This window comes from Mauremys reevesii, linkage group 17, assembly GCF_016161935.1.
Source record: "Mauremys reevesii isolate NIE-2019 linkage group 17, ASM1616193v1, whole genome shotgun sequence".
NCBI lineage: Eukaryota > Metazoa > Chordata > Testudines > Geoemydidae > Mauremys > Mauremys reevesii.
The window spans coordinates 7360458-7379159 of NC_052639.1; the positions used below are offsets into that span (position 1 = coordinate 7360458).

Below are 18702 nucleotides of genomic sequence, written 5' to 3' on the forward strand. Positions count from 1 at the left end.
CTTGGCACATGCTGTGTGGGGCAGGAGGTCCTTGTATTGGGAGCTGTGGGAGTGAACTGCGTGCAGTTGTATCTCTGAGCACGATTGTGAATATTATGGTGTGTGGGGGGGTGATTGTGAGTGTGGCTGGGAGCGGTGATTGTTGCTCTCTTTGGGGGTTGGGCTAGCATGTCCCTCTGGGTGTGTGGTGTCTGAGTGTTCTTGCGATTGTGTGAGTCTCTTTGTGCGTCAGAGTGTGTGTATGTGTGTGTGTGTGTGTGACTTGCTGCAGAATACAAAATCCTGCAAAGCCATTTCCTAGTGGTTAGCCCAGCAACACACTGATACAAACAGTGTCACAGATGCACACACACACAGAGTAGGGCTCAGCCCCACCAGCAGGGGCAGCAGGGACACACACGTCTCTCCTGGGCCAGCTTGGACAATTTCCCATCACGACCCGGCACAGTGCTGGTGCCCCACACGGGGTGGGCAGTGACTGGGCAGGGGGCAGATGTGCCGGATCTGTAAAAGCAGCAAAGAGTCCTGTGGCTCCTCATAGAATAACAGCCGTGTTGGAGCATGAGCTTGTGGGTGAATCCCCACTTCGTCGGATGGATTCAGAAGGAAGCACTTTGGGAAAATCAGTCAAGGCCCTTAGCTGAGCTGAGACACAGACCCCTGCACCACCCTGGGAGGGGAGTGGGGTTGAGTGGTCAGAGCAGCGAGGGGGCTGGGCACCAGGACCCTGGGTTCTATCCCTGGCTCTGGGGGTGGACTGAACTGGGATCCAGGACTCCTGGGTTCCATAGGGGAAACTGTTTTTCCCTGTGCTTCCTCCCTAGTGATCCCAGCCCAGCCCCTAGTGGAGACTGAGCACAAGTGGTGGGAGTTGTTCTCCCACTTTGGACTTATGATTCAAACCCTCCCAGGGGCTGTGATATCAAGAAATCTGCCCCCCACCCCCAACACAGAGAAAACTGGTGGGATTCTGTCCACACGCAGAGAATTTTCTCCGCCGGGCTCCTTCGGTTCATCTCGCTGCTCCCCGTCCTGCCGCCAGACACTGCTCATCTGCATAGCCCCGCCCATGGACACGTGACACCTTCTGTCCTGCTGGTTTCAAGTGAGTGAGTTGCCCTCGGGGAGTGAGCAGGTCCCAGCACGTCACAGCCCCAGCCAGGGCCGGCTCCAGGCACCAGCTCAGCAAGCAGGTGCTTGGGGCAACCCAGGGGAAGGGGCGGCATGTCGGAGTCTTTGGCAGCAATTCGGCAGCGGGTCCCTCGGTCCCTCTTGGAGGGAAGGACCTGCCACTGAATTGCTGCTGAAGAAGAAAGTGGTGCAGTGGAGCTGCCGCCGATTGTGATCACAGATTTTTTTTTTCCTGCCGCTTGGGGCGGCAAAAACCCTGGAGCCGGCCCTGGCCCCAGCACACGGCACAGCCCCAGCACACGTCATAGCATGTCACAGCCTGGGGCAGGGAGATATTGGGGAAGGGGATGAGGGGAGAGACCCAGCCCCATAGACCCATAGGGGCAGCGGGATATGGGGGGGCAGGAGAGGGGATGGCGGGGGAGAGACCCATCTCCATAGACCCCCAGAGGCAGGAACTGAGGGGAGAAGGGGGGAGGGAGGGATCCAGCCCTATAGACCTGTAGGGGCAGGGAGATATTGGGGGCAGGAGGGGAGAAGGGGGTTGGCAGAGACCCAGCCCGGAGTGCAGGGAAATGGGGTGGTTTGGAAGGAACTGGGGAGGAGAAGAGACACATGGCAGGACAGGGAAACCGACTCACTCTGAATACATGCAGAGCAGGGCAGGGCGGAGGCAGATCATGCTGGTCCCAGGGTAATTTCGGGGGGCTCCCCTCTGGGCTGAGGAGGATGCAGGGGCTGTGTGTGTGTGTCAGGCTGGGGGAGCTGCCTGGGCAGAGGTGCTGGAACTGGGGGTGCTGAGCCACGTAAATTATCCCGATCTAAACGCCATTGTAGAGAACACTATGCTGGCACACCGCTTCCTGGCAGCCAGAGACTGTGCTTTCTACACCTGCTCCTGTGGATGTGACCTCTCTCCTGATTGCTAAGGAAAGGAACCTTTCCAGGAAATGGCCACAGCTTCTGGGAATCCGCATGTGGCTGTGAACAGAATTTGGCTCCTGGAACACAAGGCAACTTAAAAGCTGAGCACGCAGACAGGGGCTTGAACCCTGGCCCCTCAGATTAAAAGCCTGATGCTCTACCACCTGAGCTACCTGGGCTTGTTAAGAGCATCTTCACCGTTCACCACAGGAGTGAGCAGGCAGGCAAAAGAGAGGCAAAAGAAAGTCCCCAGAACTCCTCCTCTTTCTGCACAGCCACTGCCTGTCAGCAGGATTCCTCCTCCTCCTCCCTCCTGTGCCTCAGTGCGACTAAATCTCCACAGCTAGACAGCCGGTCCGTCCGCTGCACCCCAATCCCCCATGCCTGAGCCTCCCTGTCAAAGCCCTGCACCTGGCCCCGTATAATTAAGTCTCACATCTCACTGGGAACTCGACTTCTTGTGCCAGAGAGTCTCGCCCCCCCTCAATAGGTGACCCAAGAAACACAGTGTCCACCTTTTCCAAAGAAGTGCATGAAGTAGGCGCCCGCGTGGCTTAACGGATAAGGTGCCTGACTTTGAATTAAGAACTTGAGGGGTCAAGTCCCTTTGTGGTTGTGTTGATGCAGTTTTACCGTCGTGCTGAAAGTCCTGCTCCTTTCAAATCTGGAACCTCTTCTTGGCTGCTCAGGCCAATGCTCTGCCTTCTGCTAGAGCCCTGGGAAGGAGTTGGGGGTTGGGTGTCACAAAGGCTGGGGCATGAGCCCCAGGTGCTTCCAGTCTAGCCTTTGCTATTCCTGAATTCCCAAAGGAAATGGACGGCTGCCCGGCTAGCGTGTGGAGCAGTTTCCTCTGTCACTGTGCTTGAGGGGGGTTGCTACATAGCGCCTTGGGAGCCTGGATGTTTCTCTGCTTCTCACCAGCTGGAGAAAAGCCTCTTGGGATAACATCTCCTGCCCCACTGCAAAAGTGAGCATGGAGTATGGGAACGGTAAGAGGCCCCACCAGGGGGGCTGGCCCTGCTTTCCTACCGTCTACTGATGTTGGACACAGAGCATCAGCAGCCACCCCGCATGGTGGTCTGCGGGTGGCCTTCAGTGGGGGTTTGGCATGGCAGGAGCAGGCTGGCCGGGAGTCTTGTTGCCTGTCTGCTGGCCACACATAGGCATGGTCCTGTCCTCGTCTAGCCCCGCCCTCAGTCGCTCTGTGGCTTATAAGCCTTCCCTCAGAGCTGTCAGCACCAGCCGCCTCTGCTCCAGGTGCCCAGAGGAGGAGAGGTGTGCTGGGCTCCAGCCTGGGACTCTGCCTCCCTCCTGCCTATCAAGCCTGGCCCTGGCACTGCTTTCTTCAAGTGCCATGTGAGCAAGAGGAAAAGTGTGGCTACAAGCACCAGACTTGTGGGCATCAGGTGAAGCAGTGAGAATCCCAACCACTAGAGCCACTTCTAAACCCCCACCAAAGACCTGGCTCTGGTGGGGAAAGGAGTTAACCAGCAGGAGGGAAATGACCCACTTTTGTATAGCTGGAGACAGGAAAGCACTTTGAGCACCAGATCTTTACCACCAGCTAACACAAGGTCCCACTGAGATTTGAACTCAGATTGCAGGATTCAGAGTCCTGAGTGCTGCCCTTTACACCATGGGACCAGCTTGTATTGGTCTCTCGGGACATTGGAGACTCTCACAGGGCTGGCTTGTGTAAGGGACTGTTGGCCCTTTACTAAAACTTAGTGGGGTTTGGTTGGCTAGTTCCCAGTCCCAATAGAAGGGGGAAGGGCCAATGGGAAATCAGGACCCTGAGACTGACAGGCCCCTGGGGCAATGGTCACCAACGGGTAGGGAACAACCAACGGGTAGGGAACAAGTGAGAATTTGTTAATGGAGAAAATTCCTGGTGAAAATTGGCAAAGCTGTGCAGATTTTGAAAAGTTCCAGTGAATTTACACATGAAGATACAAACAGAGAGACAAACACGCACACAGAGAATGAGAAAATCACACACTGCACAGGCCCACACAGACATAACAAAAACCAAACCCACACAGCACACAGAGCCATATACACAAAAAGGAAAACCTCACAAAATATAGAAAGAACAAATCCACACCAAAAATACAGCAAAAGCCCACAACAGGAAACACAAAACCCACATATCAAAAGAATACAAAGCACAAAACAATATTAATGCAAAAATCATACACACATCCATGCACACAGAACTATGCAAGACATCCACCAAAATCACACAGGACCCACATGCACATCAACGTGACAGATGAAAACCACACCAGCATACAGCAAGCCAGGCAGGGTTTGAGTCTCACAGCGAAGTGGGTGAGCACACAGGTGGTTTGGGGAGCAAAGACTGAGGGGGAGTCAGGGCAGTGCTCTGGGCTCTGCCTGACCCTCCTGACACAGGCAGCTGGTGGAGGGCAGAGCCTGGTAGATCTGTGGAATCTGCCCTGCTCTCTGTAAAGCAAGGGGACCTCAGTGTCTTCTGAGCAGGAATTGTATTTTCTGCAGGGCAAACTGATTGGCAGAAGCCATTTGCTTAAAGGAAACTAGGGCTGCAGGTGAGGTTTGAACTCACAACCTCAGCATCACTCCACTCAGCACTGCTCTGTAAGTACTGGGCACTAACCCATTGCACCACTGGGCCCTGCTTTCAGGAGCTTTTCTCCATGTTTCATGGCTGTATTCGAGGAGTGGGTTTGTTGCATTAGCTAATACAAATCCATATGAAAGGCTTCAGAATGGCAGCAGCAGAGGTGGGGAGCCTCCTTCCATGTGAAAGAGCTGGTTCCCCTTCCGTTGCTCAGGGAAGGTTGGTGCTTTGAGCCCACCTGGTGCTGGAACATCTGATGGGTGAGATTAACGGGACTCAGGGAGGAAGGAAAGGAGGGGAAGTCTTTTCTATCCCTGCCTAGCTCCACTAGTCTCCTGTGGCCCTTTCGGCTCCGTGCTCCCCTGTTGGGGAGATGCAGAGACAAGCCCCATCGGGGTGAGTCACCGAGAGGCTGTGTCCGTGGCGTGTGTGTGGAGGGTTGGATGGGGCTCAAGGAGAAGGTTGTGTGACAGTGCGTGGGGAGGGGAGGTGTGTTCCTTAGGATAGAAACAGAGGTGAAAGTAAGCTGGTACAAGCTGGTACGGCATAGCGGCAAGAGCCACACGCCGTGCCGGACTGCACCGGCTTTGCTGTGGGATTGAAAGGGCTCTAGGCTCCCGCCACAGCTGGCAGCCCAGAGCCCTTTAAACCCCACCCACGGCTCGCGGCCAGGCTGGGGCCGGATTTAAAGGGCTCTGGGCTGCTGCTGTGGCTGGGGTCAGCCCAGAGCCCTTTGAATCCCGGCCGGCTCTGGTGGCTGGGCTGGGGCCAGAATTTAAAGGGCTACCTCTGCAGCTGGGAGGCCCTGGTTCATTTAAAGGCCCTTGGTCTCCCAGCCACAGCTGGTACTCCAGGGCCTTTAAATCTTGAGAGGCCACGCCCCCCCAGATGAGGCCACACCCCTTCTGGATGAGGCCACGCCCTCGGGACTCCGGCAGTACCGGTAAGTCCTGTAAGTTACTTTCACCCCTGGATATAAATGATGGAAAACACAGGGGTAGTGACAGTGAAGCCCCGTGTCTGAGTGTTATGACTATGTGTGGTGTTGCCATTCACCTTCTCCTCCTATGGTCTCAGCTTTCATTGAATCCAGCATTTTTTCTCCTGTCATCATCCCAGAGGTGTCCCACATGCCTCAGCTACCGAGTGTCCCTCTTAGAGACGCTGAGGACTGGAACTGAATTCAGCTGCTGGGCAGCTCTGCTAGGTCTTTATTCATTTGCATAGGAAAATAGTGTTTAAATTCATTTCAAGCCCCCCTCAACTTCAGCGAACTCCTGAACATACTGGAGATGGGTGTGGAAATCGATTTTCATTTGAAAAAGTTTCTTTAAGGGACGCATTTGGAGTGGAACTAGGAACCCATTACCCTACAGGGAAACATTCACCCACTGAGCTACACTCTCAACAGAGAACATCCTGTATAGCCCAGAGCAGGAACAGTTTTTAACCTGGGGGTTAGTAAACTTTATCTCTATACAAACACCACAGCTTACAAAGTCCCCACCCCCGCTCTGTGTCACCAGAGCACAACAACTCTCCTTGGAGCACACACAGCTCCCCAGCTCCCTGCCCGTCAGTCTCTCCAGCATTGCTCCAATCCCTTAAAGCAGGGTCTCAACCTCAATTTACCTTAGGGCCAGGGCCAGTCCTCCAATCCTCCCAGTGGGCCAATAATGTCACTCATACCGCCCAGAACCAGCCCCCCAAAACTCCACCCCCCACCTACCTAAGGCTCTGGGAGGGAGTTTGGGTGAGGGGAGGAGGTCTAGGGTGCAGGCCCTGGGCTGGGGCTGAGGATTGGGGTGCAGGAGGGGTGCAGCCTCTGGGGGGAGTTTGGGTGCAGAAGGGGTGAGAGGCTGGTCTCTGGAAGGGAGTTTGGGTGGGGGTGGGGTTCTGGGGTGCAGGCTCTGGGATGGAGTTTGCAGCACCGTAACATGGGCGAGGCGCTTCCGCTGCCACTTCTTCGGCGGCAGTTCGTCAGTGGGTCCTTCTCTCCGAGAGGGACTCAGGGACCCACTGCTGAATTGCCACCGAAGGATGAATGAAGCGGCGGTGGCAATTCAGTGGCAGGTCCTTCCCTCCGACAGGGATCAAGGACCCGCAGCCAAAGAGCCTGGAGCTGGCCCTTGCCTCGGGCACAAAAATTCCTTGTACGGCTCTGGGAGTTTGGGTGCTGGGTGCAGGCTCTGGGCTGGGGCAGGGAGTAGGGGGAACAGGAGGAGGGGTGGGGGTGCAGGCTCTGGGAGGGAGATTAGGGTGGGCAGGAGGGTGTGTGTGGAGGGAGAGGGTGCAGGCTGTGGGAGGAGTTGGGGCAGGTGTGTGTGGACCGGGCTGCAGGCTCTGGGAGGGAGTTTGCAGGGAGGAGGGGTATGTGGGGAGGGGTGGCGGTGCAGGCGCTGGGAGGGAGTCCGGCGCTTCCCTGGGCCGCCACGGGGGGGGGGGCGGGGGGGCCTCAACGTTCTGCTGCCCCCGGGCATCACCCCCGCAGTGTCCCATGGGCTGCAGGGGCTCGGGGTGGGGGCAGCGCATGGAGGCCCAGCCCCACCCTGCCCTGCCATGGGGAGGGGCCGACAGCCACTGGAGCGAGCAGGCAGATGCTGCTCAGCTGTGCTGCACTGCTGGGGCCCCTGGGGAGGAGCGCCTGGAGGCAGCAGGTGGGGCCAAGGAGAGATCCGGTCCCCAAACTGCTGGAGCCCCACGGGCGAGATCTGGGGATCAGGACTGCCAGCCAGCCAAACACCTTGAAGAGGAGGCGTCCCTCTCCTGTCAAAAACTGATCTTCCTCCTTCAGTTCAGTGACAGCTTGAATTGTTCCTTATCCCGGCAGAGCCAGAGGATTGAAAGCAGCAACATCAACCCCCTGTGTAGCTCGCAGGAATGGACATAAACACTCCCTGGTGTCTGAGGAGATGTTCAGCTTTGCCCTTGGTCAACTACAAGGCCAAAGGGAAAGGAGGTGGCACCAAACACAGGTACAAGTACTAACAACAGTGGCTGCCTTTTAGCCATAGATTTTAATCGGGGCAACAAGTTGAAACAAACCCCTGTTAAATCGAGGGCCGCCCAGAGGATTCCGGGGGTCCAGGGTCTTCGGTGGCGGGGGGCCCCCGCTTGGCGGTAAGTTAGTGGCGGAGAGTCCTTCCGCCGGGACCCGCTGCCAAAGTGCCCCAAAGACCCAGCGGGGGCCCCACCGCGAATTACCGCCAGCGGGACCCGCCCCAGTGCAGCCCCACCCCGGGCCTTTGGGCCACTTCCGTGGCGGGCCCCGGAACATAAGGACCCCCCCCGCCGAAGACCCGGCTGCACTCCGGCGGCAGGTTCCGCTCGCGGTAATTCGGTGTGGTGGGGTGTCCTTCTGTCCCAGAGAGGAAGGACCCCTGGCAGGCAAAGACCGGGAGCGAAGAAGCTCTGGGGGCTGTCCCATGAGAGTTTTCGGGGCCCCCGGAGCGAGTGAAGGACCCTGCTCCAGGGGCCCCGAAAAACTCTCGTGGGGGCCCCTGCTGGGCCTGGGGCAAATTGCCCCATTTGCCCCCCCATCTGGGCGGGCCTGCATACAGGAGGCCTGTGATATGCAGGGGGTCAGATTAGATGCTCTAATGGTCTCTTCTGGCCATAAAGTCGACTAATTTCTGAAAAACTGAGTGTAGCATTGGGAGCAGCAGCGTCTGATGTTTTCCTGTCTAGCCGGCTTGCTTCCTAGAACGAATGCTCCTTGAGTGGGGTGATCCACAGGGAGTAGCTCAAACCTCCAAAGTGCCTGGCCAGGGGCAGGACATTAGCCCAGCAAGGGAGGGGTGTGGCAGTGGGGCCAGGATTTCATCCCATGATATCAAAATTCATCTTAGTAAAAGTATCAATGAATCAGTTTGCAGGATTTATATCAAGCATCCTAAAGTAGTTTACATGTTGCTCTAATTAAGAGATCATCTCTCTGCTGGAGAATGTTATCTTAGGATAAGGTCTCCCGCTGCCGAAGCATTTATGGAAAAAATGTTGACGTGTGATATTTATTTTCAAAACCTAAGGCTTTGATCCTCTCTCAATGTTCTGTTATGATGACTTTGTTTCTGTTCAAATTATCAGAATATATATCTAATAATTTTCTCAGCTGAATGTTGAAGCAGTAACGTAACAGATGTTTCCCAAACAGTTATTGACCTGAAGCATCGTGATTCGTTTAGAACAACTTATTGTTTGATTCAGCCAGTCAGATCAGTTCAGTTTATCCATAAAAACACATCCAGAGAAAGTTGACAATGGTGATGGAGAGAGGGTGGGTGAGAGGGGCTGAGCTGTTGTCTTAAATACTCTTTATGCATCTGATTAATTAGCACAGATTTAATTTAATATACATCTAGTTTAAAATTGGAAGAACTTTACTACTTACTCTCTACTTTCTCTTCATGTAAATTCAAGCATTGCACTATGCAAACTTGGGACAGCTATAATGTTAAAGAACCTGAATCTCTAAACAGGACTCAGGGAGGGCATTTGGATAAAAATCCCAGCACCTTCCCTCTTCTGACAATTGGGGAAGAGGAGTTCTCTGGGCTTCTCCCCAGGGCATCGCCCTGATCCCACCCCCCTATATTTCATATTTACTGCTGATTGATAGATTTAACCCTCCAGTTGGTTTGGTGGCTTTAGCTGGTTTTGTCAAGCTCTGTTATTGTCTCTAATTCCTTCATCAGCACAGGAAATACAATGAATCAGCCTGGCTGATTCTCCTCTGTGTGTCTTTAAAAATACAGTGAATTTAAAAGACACTATTATTGTTTATTTTTTGTTTGCACAGGTTCCATTCTGGGAGCTATGTATACAAGTCATTGTTAAACCTCAGGAACATCTGAGTTCAACTCCTTTAAAATAATGTTTGAACTATAAAGAAAATTAAACAGTGATTTCTTTTGAAATGTCAAGCTATTTTGCCCTTTTTCTAAAAAAATTCTCCGTGTCAACTAAGTCCTTGGATTGTTTGAAAACAAAATGTATTTTTGCATGGGGAAAATTTTATGTTCAATACCCACATGAGTAACACGTGGGTGCTGGGAATCCTGCAAGGGGGGACACAAGGAAGCACTGTCCCTCCTCAGTATGCAAAATGGGAAAAGATCAATGGCTGGAGTAGCTTCCACTGCTCTAACACCCTATCAAAGTCAATGATTTAGGTACATAACTATAGGCACTCAAGTATGGAAATTTTGGCCTATGTGATTTGACCAGGGCCACAGTGGGAGCCAGTGTCAACGCTAGGATTAGTCCTTTGTTCTCATCCCTGAGCCCACTACATACTATATTGCCTCTTCTATTTGTCTGCCCCTTTTTGTGGTCAAACGTCATGCTGGATGCTCAGCAGAAGAACTTGTGATAGTCCTAGTGTATCAACGGTAGCCTGAGTGGTGCTGCCCACTCCAGCTGCAAAATGATCTGGGGCCTTTCCAAAAATCAAAGAGCTTCTGGCTGTGATTTGTCAGTCCTCAAAGGCCAGCCAGGTGACTGTAAATAACTTACAATCATTAGGAAAAATTAGTATCAAGATTCCAACTCTAGCAGTCAGACAACATTGGTTCAATTTACAAGAGATTACTTTTTATATTCCTTGGTTCCCCCCAAATCAGGAAGGGCCTGTGACCACAGGTCCTGCAGGGTACAAAGGGCAGGACTACATCCTTTTCTCTTTGTGCATAGTCCTGCCTGCTACCTTTTCAGTTTCAGTTCTGCTACCACAGTACTGATCAGCACATAAGAATAGGAAAGGGCACACACACACACCCCTCCTGGTGTTGGGAGGGGAACATAGGAATGTTATGTGCTCTTATTCAGCACATAAGAATGTTATGGCACATAGGAATGTTATGGAATAACATAGGAATGCCTTAGGGCACATAGGAAAGGGCACGCTGGTAGCACACGGCCAGGCAGACCAGTGTGCCTCTGGCTCCCAACGGGGCTGCGCACCTGTGTCTGTCTGTCTCCCCCCCACCTCCACCAACGTGGCCTGATAGTTCACGCTTGCGATCTCGTCACCCTCCCGCTCCATCCATCTTTCACTCCCTTCCCTGCGTCTCTCCATCCTTGTCCTCTGTCCCGTCCCCTGTCTCCATCCGTCCCTGCCCCCTTCGTCCCCTCGGTCCCGTCCCTGCATCCCCCCAGCCCTGTCCTCTGTCCCGTCCCGTCTCCATCCGTCCCTGCCCCCTTCGTCCCCTCCGTCCCGTCCCTGCATCCCCCCAGCCCTGTCCTCCATCCCGTCCTGTCTCCATCCGTCCCTGCCCCCTTCATCCCCTCGGTCCCGTCCCTGCATCCCCCCAGCCCTGTCCTCCGTCCCGTCCCGTCTCCATCCGTCCCTGCCCCTCCGCCCCGTCCCTGCATCCCCAGCCCTGTCCTCCGTCCCGTCCGTCTCCATCCGTCCCTGCCCCTTCGTCCCCTCCGTCCCGTCCCTGCATCCCCCAGCCCTGTCCTCTGTCCCGTCCCTGTCTCCATCCGTCCCTGCCCCTTCGTCCCCTCCGTCCCGTCCTGCATCCCCCAGCCCTGTCCTCCATCCGTCCCGTCTCCATCCGTCCCTGCCCCTTCGTCCCCTCCGTCCCATCCCTGCATCCCCAGCCCTGTCCTCCGTCCCGTCCTGTCTCCATCCGTCCCTGCCCCTTCGTCCCCTCCGTCCCATCCCTGCATCCCCCAGCCCTGTCCTCTGTCCCGTCTCCATCCGGCCCTGCTCCTCCGTCCCCTCAGTCCCGTCCCTGCATCCCCCCAGCCCTGTCCTCCGTCCCGTCCTGTCTCCATCCGTCCCTGCCCCTTCGTCCCCTCCGTCCCGTCCTGCATCCCCAGCCCTGTCCTCTGTCCCGTCCCTGTCTCCATCCGTCCCTGCCCCTTCGTCCCCTCCGTCCTGCCCCTGCATCCCCAGCCCTGTCCTCCGTCCGTCCGTATCCATCCGTCCCTGCCCCCTTCGTCCCCTCCGTCCCGTCCCTGCATCCCCCCAGCCCTGTCCTCCGTCCCGTCCTGTCTGCATCCGTCCCTGCCCCCTTCGTCCCCTCCGTCCCGTCCCTGCATCCCCCCAGCCCTGTCCTCTGTCCCGTCCCCTGTCTGCATCCGTCCCTGCCCCCTTCGTCCCCTCCGTCCGTCCCTGCATCCGCCCAGCCCTGTCCTCTGTCCCGGCCCGTCTCCATCCGTCCCTGCCCCTTCGTCCCCTCCGTCCCGTCCCTGCATCCCCCCAGCCCTGTCCTCCGTCCCGTCCTGTCTCCATCCGTCCCTGCCCCTTCGTCCCCTCCGTCCCATCCCTGCATCCCCCAGCCCTGTCCTCCGTCCGTCCTGTCTCCATCCGTCCCTGCCCCCTTCGTCCCCTCCGTCCCGTCCCTGCATTCCCCAGCCCGGTCCACCGTCCCGTCCGTCTCCATCCGTCCCTGCCCCTTCGTCCCCTCCGTCCCGTCCCTGCATCCCCCAGCCCTGTCCTCTGTCCGTCCCCTGTCTCCATCCGTCCCTGCCCCGTCCCCTCCGTCCCGTCCCTGCATCCCCCAGCCCTGTCCTCCATCCCGTCCGTCTCCATCCGTCCCTGCCCCTTCGTCCCCTCCGTCCCATCCCTGCATCCCCAGCCCTGTCCTCCGTCCCGTCCGTCTCCATCCGTCCCTGCCCCTTCGTCCCCTCCGTCCCATCCCTGCAACCCCCCCAGCCCTGTCCTCCGTCCCGTCCCGTCTCCATCCGTCCCTGCCCCCTCCGTCCCATCCCTGCATCCCCCCAGCCCTGTCCTCCGTCCCGTCCCGTCTCCATCCGTCCCTGCCCCCTTCGTCCCCTCCGTCCCGTCCCTGCATCCCCCCAGCCCTGTCCTCTGTCCCGTCCCTGTCTCCATCAGTCCCTGCACTCTTCGTCCCCTCCGTCCCGTCCCTGCATCCCCCCAGCCCTGTCCTCCGTCCCGTCCCGTCTCCATCCGTCCCTGCCCCCTTCGTCCCCTCCGTCCCGTCCCTGCATCCGCCGCCGCCTCCCCTCCAGCACAGGTGCGCGAGGCGCTGGGTCGCTGCCCGCGAGCGGGGGCGCGGGGGGAGGAGCCGCCCCTGCGTCACGGACTCCTCCTCGGTGACGTCATTGCCGCGCGCTGCCAGCAGCTGCTTTGTTTGCGTCACGGCCCAGCCTTACCCCCCTCCCTGCCCCACGTGTTCCGAGAACGTTTGTTTTGGTGGTTGCCGCGGCGACAGAGGGCGGTGACGTCACAAGTGGGGCGGCCCGGTCGCGCGGCGTGACAGGTCCCAACGGACAGTGTCAGCGCTCTGGGCGCGAGCCCCGCCCGCGAGGACACCCCCCACCCCACCCCCCGCGCACCAGCTCGCAGCAGCAGCGGCTCCCCCCGGCAGCGGCGCGAGCAGGGAATCCCCGGGAGCCGTCTCGCGCCGCCCCCTCCTGCTGCCTCGCTGCTGCTGCTGCTGCTGCCCGGCGGCGGGACCGCGGCTGGCCCCGCCCCCCTGCTCCGGAGGGGCCCGTCCGAGCTGTAATTAAAGGGTTTTTGTCTTGCAACTTTTTCATATTTTTGGTGCAACGTTTTTACCCCCCCCCCTTTGAGCCTCTCCCCAGCTGGACTCTCCGCCGGGCTCCCAGCCCGAGCAGCCCCTGACACTTCCATGGGGGGGGGGGGTGTCCCCCGCTCCCGTGGCACTTGATGGGTCTCGGTGGCACAGCAGCGTGGATCCGGGTCCCGAGCAGCGGCTGCGTTACAGGGCTGTCTGGTTCTCTCCCCCGTGTTGTCTGCAGGCAGCCACCCGGCCAATTGGACACGGCTCTCAGCGGCACGCTGCTGCCCTCCCTCGCGATCCTCGCGGCGGGCAGGGAGAAAGCCCTGAGGCAGGCAGGTGTCAGCAATGCGAGTATCCCTCCCCACCCTGCACAGCCTGCCCGGTGCTCCGCGGTGCCCGGTGCTGGATCGCAGCGCAGGGGAGCTGCCCGGCCCCAGCTGGCGAGAGTGACCGGGGCTGAGCTGGGCTGCAAATGAACTGGAGGGGACGGACAGAGACAGGGGACGGGACAGAGGACAGGGCTGGGGGGTGCAGGGACGGGACGGGACGGAGGGGACGAAGGGGGCAGGGACGGATGGAGACAGGGGACAGGACAGAAGACAGGGCTGGGGGATGCAGGGACGGGACGGAGAAGATGAAGGGAGCAGGGACGGATGCAGACAGGGGACGGGACAGAGGACAGGGCTGGGGGGATGCAGGGATGGGACAGAGGGGACAAAGGGGGCAGGGACGGATGGAGACAGGGGACGGGACAGAGGACAGGGCTGGGGGGACGCAGGGAAGGGAGTGAAGGATGGAGGGAGCGGGAGGGTGACCAGATCGCAAGCGTGAACTATCAGGCCACGTTGGTGGAGCTGGGGGGGAGACAGACAGACACAGGTGCGCAGCCCCGTTGGGAGCCAGAGGCACACTGGTCCGCCTGGCCGTGTGTTACCAGCGTGCCCTTTCCTATTGGGGTGCGCCCATGCTGTGCCACAGAGCTCCCCTGCCCAGCACCCCCCTACAACTCTTCCACCACAAATGCACAGTGCTGTGCACACACACCTCGCCCAGCACACCCCTGCCCACAGCCCCACCACAGCTGCCCAGCACCCCACACAGAAACCCCCACTCTCTAGTTTCCCAATACACACAGATTTCCCCTCCCTTCCTTCCTCCCTCCCAGTGCCCTTCCCCACAGCCCCACACCATAACTGCACAATGCCCCACACAGACCCCCAGTGCCATGACACACACAGATCTCCCCCATAGCCCAGCACCCTGTTTTTCACTCTTGTTTTTTCAAGACCCAAAGGGAGAAATCCCCTCCCTCCTCCTACTCCATGGGAGGAGGGAAGCGAGATTGAGCTTCTCTATGAATAGCTCCAGTGCCTGATTCTGCTTGAACTTACTTTTCCTGAAAGAGGCACCATTTTTCTCAGTTTTACCGTCACCCCTGGGTTCTGAATAACAGCAGTGAAACTGACCAAAGCTGCTAGTGCTTGGCAGCATTGTGAGGCGGAATAGAAGCTCTGGAACTGCCAGTTTGCAGACGCAGGAAGACAGGTCTGCACTGGTTTACATTTGGAAGGTTATCTTCCGATAATGAAAGCTGGGCATGTGCTTTCTTCAATCCCTGACAATGCATGGCAGAGAATACAATTATTAAAGAAAAACAGTTTTAGCCCCTTTTTGCACAGTTACCTGCACTTATACAGGTGGCAACCTGATATTCCTTGCACAATCTACAAGTTTGGGTGCATCGGTAATGCCCTAATTGTATTACCGTTGCACCGTGATTTTGCTTGGTTCTTTTTAACCAAGGTGAAGTATTCCTAGAAAATAGGTGAAACATTTGGATTTGTAACAGTAATGTAAATACTGTGATAAATTCAGTGCCCCTGGCTTCCCATGGTTCCACAATCATAGAAATGGCACTGGAATTTACTTTTATCTTCAGAATTCTTCCCCCTCCGCAGATCACCATAAGAACTTCAGGAAGGGCATTTGAAATAACACATAAAAGTGATTCCATGCACAAGTCTAGAGTGTTTTCTGTTTCTCTGGAATTTGGCAGTCTATGGTGCTTAATATGGGCATATATGTTTGATTACTATAGAAATTTTTCAGATCCTGTAAAAAAAAAAGTCTGTCTTCACAGAATCCTCTCATCATTGGTACAGAAAGTGAAACAGAAGTGCTGCAGTATATTAGGGTTTCTGGATTTGTTTTTCTCCAGGAAACAATTTTGGTGCTTTTATTATGCCAGATAATTACAAAAAATGTACTATCTTAAAAATATTGGTGATTGGCAGCAGTAGCCCTGGAAACGAAAATGGGTGAGATTTTCAAAAGAGAGTAAGTGATTTAGGAACATAAGTCTCATTAACTTTTAATGGGACTGGCATTTCTAAGTCATGCAGTTTTCAATGTCTCACCCATCATGTAAAATAGGGCTTGAATTTTCTATGATTTAGTTGACCACTGGCATGTACTTTCAGTATTTTCAAAAGCATATACCAAATGGTAAATTAGAACATGCTGTAGCATGGCTAGTGCTGAATTATCAGACAAGTAGTTTCAAAACTTCCAATTTTTTATGCAGTATGTAGCTATTTATTTGTTCTAAAATCCATACTCTTACTGGCAGACTATTCTCAGACCTTGTAACCTTGTATGACTCTTACATAAACAAAGTTGTAGCTTCTAGTAGAGACTTAACTGATTTGCTCCGCTCTTTGTGTTATAGAGGAAAATCTTGTTCTCAGATGCCGATTCTTGAAATGATGAGGGTTTGTCGATCCCATAAATCACCTTCTTTCAAGGCCGGATCAGATATTCAAACAAGGTTATGAACCTCCTTACTTGTACAGTCATAATTCCAAAACAGGTCGATCAAGAGGAGTTAAGTCCCTGCCCTGTATAATTTATAAACATGAAGCTGAGTAACCTTGGATGACTAAATTAAACTCTAAAATAATAATGAAAAGCTTAGCTTTATTTTAGCAAACTGGTATTACAAGTTTCATGACATAAATGTTAATTATCAATATCTTTGGCACTAGAAAATGGATTTATATCTCCACAAAGTACATTTATAGTCAGAGTATACATAGGGAACTATCAATAAAAAGGATTAATGTGGAGACATGAAGAATAATAAAACATTAAGGATGTTATCTAAATATTTCAAATAGAGAGAAAGAGGTACATGTCTACCTATAATATGAGTTTTAGGATCAGCAGGCTCAGTTGTTTACAGATTCTGAATGATGCTTTGTTTTGATTCTTGTGAAAGCTTCCTTATTTATTTTCGTGGCCCAGGGTTGTCTCCCTGGTTTCCCTGTTTATATATTATATAATAAGCGTGTTAATCAAGGGTGATCATGTTAGGTTCTTTTCATCCATGGTTTAAAACAATTAGAGAAACTCTTTCTTTTCCCCCCCTTAGCTTAGTCTGCAGAAAAATTCACAAGATGAAATAAGCTCTGTGTGGGTTTTTCCCATGTAGAGCAGTGAAATTGTCCTATTTGTTTTTCTATTTCATATTTCTGTACATGTTAATTTATTTTTATTCCTAAACCATTCCATAAGTTCCTATGTTTAAATATAATTTGAAAATCAGAGTCACTCTGGGCAAAAATTAGAATTAAATTCTTTATTATAAGTACATCATTAAGCATAAAGAATGAGGAGTACTTGTGGCACCTTAGAGACTAACAAATTTAATAGCTCTGTAAAGGCAAAAAGGGAAAGGGCATGGGTGGAAATGAAAAAGTGCAGGCATCTGAAGAGGGATTTCACTGGAGAGAGGATGAGGCTTGGAGATGGTAGCACACATTTTAAAAAAAATTCATATTGCTTGTGTTTCAGGCAAAGATTAGGCATTTATTTACATTTAAAATACATTTTTAACTGGATTTTCAAAACAGTTGCTCTCAGAAACCACTGTGTAACTTAACCCCCTTAATTTAATTGTCTAGTAATTGATAGAATTAGAAACCACAGATATTAAGAAAGATTACACCAGAGGTTATCAAGGTAATTCACTGGACTGCATTTCTGGCATCTTTTGGATGCTGCTGCAGAATATTTGGGGCACGGGACCATTGTTTTGTTAGACAGTGCCTAGAACAATGAGGCCCCGAACCCTGATTGGTACAAAACATAATAGAAAGAACTGGGTGGAAATTGCTGAAGGGCCTGATCTTGCTCTAATTGAAGTCAATGGAAAAAATTCCATTGATTTCAATGGTGTAGAATTGAACCACAAAGGAGGCAGTTGGGGGAGGGATACCGCTGGGATAGGTTTACAGAAGGACAAGTGGCATTTGGGACTTCAGACACCTTGCAGAGCCAGAATGAAGTGACATACACAGAAGCAAAGACAGAGGGGTGGTTGGTGAAGCTATTAACAGCTGGGAGATCCAGATATGTGAGCCACACTCAACAAAGTGAACATGTACAAGCACCGGGGCCAGAGTTTATTGTTTCCTGGATACTTTAAACAGGATCATTACATGCTGAAATAGATGAGTATTGCTAGAGTTATGAATGCAAAATTGTCCTGTTAGATTGCACCTGGGGAAATCTGGGTTTTGTTTTATCTGTTGGTTTTATGGTTACTGTATATTTTGTTCCTGTCCTCTTTATAAAGTGCTGCTGATTTTTTTATATTGTTCCTTATTCATTTGATGCCAGGGCCTTATTATATCCCGGTGTTGTTTTTAGGCTACTCTTGTGGAGTATGAAATATAATTAAAAGGCCACATTTTCAAAGGATCCTCCTCTATTCAGGCGTGTAGAAGTTTTCATGCAAATAGCAGCATGTGCATGTTTCAGGTAACAGCAGATGCATGCACAGGTGATAGATTCAGACTTGCAGTGCTCAGAAAGTGTGCATACAGATATTTGCATGGATTTAAATAGAGGCCACTTTTTGAAAACGTGTCAAAAATATCAGTAAGTTAGGCCACCTTATAACTAGGTTACATTTAAATAGCTACATAAGTGGGATCAGGGAGATCTACTTTGTCCTGAGCTGTTACAATTGAAAAGTGCTGGGTCAGTTTAATAATTTCAAACCCCTATAAAGAACCCCTTGTTATGGCAGGAGTCTTGTAGGTGATGTATGTGATGATGAATATGCCAGAAAAATTCCAAGATATCGTGTGTAATTGAGCAAAACCCCAGGTTTAATGGAATTGAAAAGTACTTGTGTCACAGATGTAGGCAATTACTGTTCATAAAGGGGCACCCGCAACTTGAAAATCATTTCAATCAGAAAATGCTGCATCTACTATTGTTACAATTAGCCACGGAGGTTGCTGTCACTGAAAGGGATTAATGAAAAAATAACATTTTCATCTCTTGTTTTCATTTGTTTGCTGTGTGCATTTGGCAGGTCTCTGTGTAATAGTCCTTGTGTGATGGTGCCTGCCCTTCCCTATGCTACTGAAGAATGTGATGATCAGTACTGTGGTAGCAGAACTGAAACTGAAAAGGTAGCAGGCAGGACTATGCACAAAGAGAAAAGGGATGTAGACCTGCCCTTTGTACCCTGCAGGACCT

At 53.2% G+C, this 18702-nt stretch overlaps 1 non-coding gene across 1 annotated transcript; it reads right to left on the reverse strand.

Moving 5' to 3' along the window:
• Positions 1–3627: 3627 nt before the first annotated feature.
• Positions 3628–3699, reverse strand: TRNAQ-CUG. The gene has a single exon. It is a non-coding gene; the product is annotated as a tRNA-Gln (tRNA).
• Positions 3700–18702: the final 15003 nt, after the last annotated feature.